Source organism: Rhinopithecus bieti, unplaced genomic scaffold (assembly GCF_001698545.2).
Source record: "Rhinopithecus bieti isolate Rb0 unplaced genomic scaffold, ASM169854v2 scaffold_6063, whole genome shotgun sequence".
NCBI lineage: Eukaryota > Metazoa > Chordata > Mammalia > Primates > Cercopithecidae > Rhinopithecus > Rhinopithecus bieti.
The window spans coordinates 3,034,622-3,037,186 of record NW_016805186.1 but is presented as its reverse complement, the minus strand read 5'-3'; the positions used below and the strand labels follow the sequence as shown (position 1 = coordinate 3,037,186).

Below are 2,565 nucleotides of genomic sequence, written 5' to 3'. Positions count from 1 at the left end.
ATTATTATTATTATTATTGTTTTATCTTAAGGTCTAGATATCATGTGCGAGACGTGCAGGTTTGTTACTTAGGTAAACGTGTGCCATGATGGTTTGCTGCACCTATCAATCCATCACCTAGGTATTAAGCCCCGCAGGCATTAGCTATTGATCTTGATGCTCTCCCTCCTGGTCCCAACAGGCCCCAGTGTTTGTTGTTCCCCTGCCCAAGTCCATGTGTTCTCATCAGTTCCCACTTGTAAGTGAGAAGGTGCAGTGTTTGGTTTTTTGTTCCTGCGTTAGTTTGCTGAGGATAACAGTTTCGAGTTCATCCATGTCACTGCAAAGAGCATGATCTCATTCATTTGTATGGCTCCGTAGTATTCCATGGTGTATATACACCGCATTTTCTTTATCCTGTCTATCACTGATGGACATCTGGGTTGATTCCATGTCTTTACTATTGTGAATAGTGCTGCAATGAACATACAAATGCATGTATCTTTATCATAGAATAATTTATATTCTAACATAGGATAATTTTACATCAGTTTTGGGATTAAAATCACATAATTTGGGGAAATATTAATGATGAGAAAACTCAAATTCTGCCAAAATATGTTTAAGGAGGTTTATTCTGAGCCAGTATGGTGACTGTGGCTCTGGATTACCCAGTCTCAAGAGATCTGGAGAATGTTTCATGAGACAGTCAGATTACAGTTTGGTTTTGTACATTTCCAGCAGACAGAAGGTGTAGGGAAAATCATAAATCAGTATGAGGAAGGCAGACATTGGCTCAGCCTAAAAGTGGGACATCAAAAGGAGGGGCTAACAAGTCATAGGTGGGTTTTGGGGATTCTTTAGGTGGCAATTGGTAAAGAAAGTTAAGCTGTTGTCTAAAACTGGAAATAGGTAGAAAGGGAGGCCTTAATTAAGATAAGGTGGTCACGGAGGCCACGGTTCTTGTTATATAGATGAAGCCTTATGCTGGCAGCCCTCAGAGAATATAGAGAGTAAATATGTCTTTCCAGACTTTAAATGCATCAGGCTCTTAGTTAATCTTCCCTAGATCTGGGAAGATCTAGAAGGGGAGAGATTGGGCTACGTTAATGAAGACTTCTTACAGATGCGATTTCCCCACAGAAGACGGCTTTGTACGGCCATTTCAATCTCTTGGCCCTGCGGCAGCCATTTCAAAATATGTCAAAAAATATATTTGGGGTAAAATATTTTGATTTTTTCACCTTCTTCTCCCTGTAATGCTGTACCAGAATCAGGTTAGAAAGTAAGCCACATTATAAGAGTTAATAAAACCCACTTGATGAGATTTTATAGTTTGAAGCGTGTGATTCCCAGACCCTTTAGATAGAAATTGGGACCAAAGAAAACAAGGTCTTATTCCTCAATATAAATCTCTCGGCACTTTAAGCAGTGAAAGAAACATTTTTCTTTAATTNTGTCTTTGAAGCCCTGAACACAGCTACTTTTCTATTTATTTACTGAGCACTTAAGTTGGTTTTCTGATTCTAATCAACATTTTTCTGTCATTGACTTTCTTTACATGGTTTTGTATCTCTTTCATTTTGTTGACATTATGTCACAAAGATCTCTAGATCTCTTCTTCAAAGTCTTTAAATTGCCACACATATCTCTCCACCTTTCCTTTTTTCTAAAACTGCCTGTTTTCTTTTTCTCCTCAATTCAGATATTAAAGATGTTTTCTTCTCTTTTTCTACATTGAATAATGTCCTTGAAGCTTTTTTGTGTGTACTTTTTTTTCTTCTTATAGACTGTGGTCAGTGGGTATCAACGTGTATTTTGTGTCTTTTCAAACATATATGTGTTTTACTTTTGTATCTTGGTTACTCATCTCTAGGTTATGGCTTATATTTAGTAATAGGTTATTTTATCTTAGCATACCAAAATGGATATGAATAGTTTATTTTTTTAAAAAAACTGTATGGTTAGGCCAGAGGTGGTGTCTCATGCCTGTAATCCCAGCATTTTGGGAGGCCGAGGCGGGTAGATCATTTGTGGTCAGGAGTTTGAGACCAGTCTGGCCAACATGGTGAAAACCCATCTCTACTAAAAATACAAAATTAACCAGGTGTGGTGGCGTGCGCCTGTAATCCCAGCTACTTGGGAGGCTGAGACAGGTGAATCACTTGAACCCAGGAGGCAGAGGTTGCAGTGAGCCGAGATTGTGCCATTGCGCTCCAGCCTGGGCAACAAGAGTGAAATTCCATCTCAAAAACAAACAAACAAAAAAAACTATATGACTATCTTATCACTTTATATGCCATAAAATTGTTCTTCATATTATTTATCTAAGATTATAATTTCATATAGAATGCTTTCAAACTATGTTCAGTTGAAACTGAAAGGATCATAGTTTATAGATGTGCTTCTTTGATATACCATAATATAATGTCTGTTTAAGCAATTATTAAGTATTTACTCTTAAAAATATTTGACTATTTTTGTATATTCTGTACATTTCTGCAGATATAAGAAACTCCTGGAAATGACAATAAATATGTTAAATGTATTTGGAAATGAAGACTTCAGTTGCCATGGAGACTTAAA

At 36.9% G+C, this 2,565-nt stretch overlaps 1 pseudogene; it reads left to right on the top strand.

Moving 5' to 3' along the window:
- The window catches only part of LOC108529299 (ankyrin repeat domain-containing protein 18A-like), a 21,288-nt pseudogene extending 18,723 nt beyond the window's left edge, over positions 1-2,565 (top strand).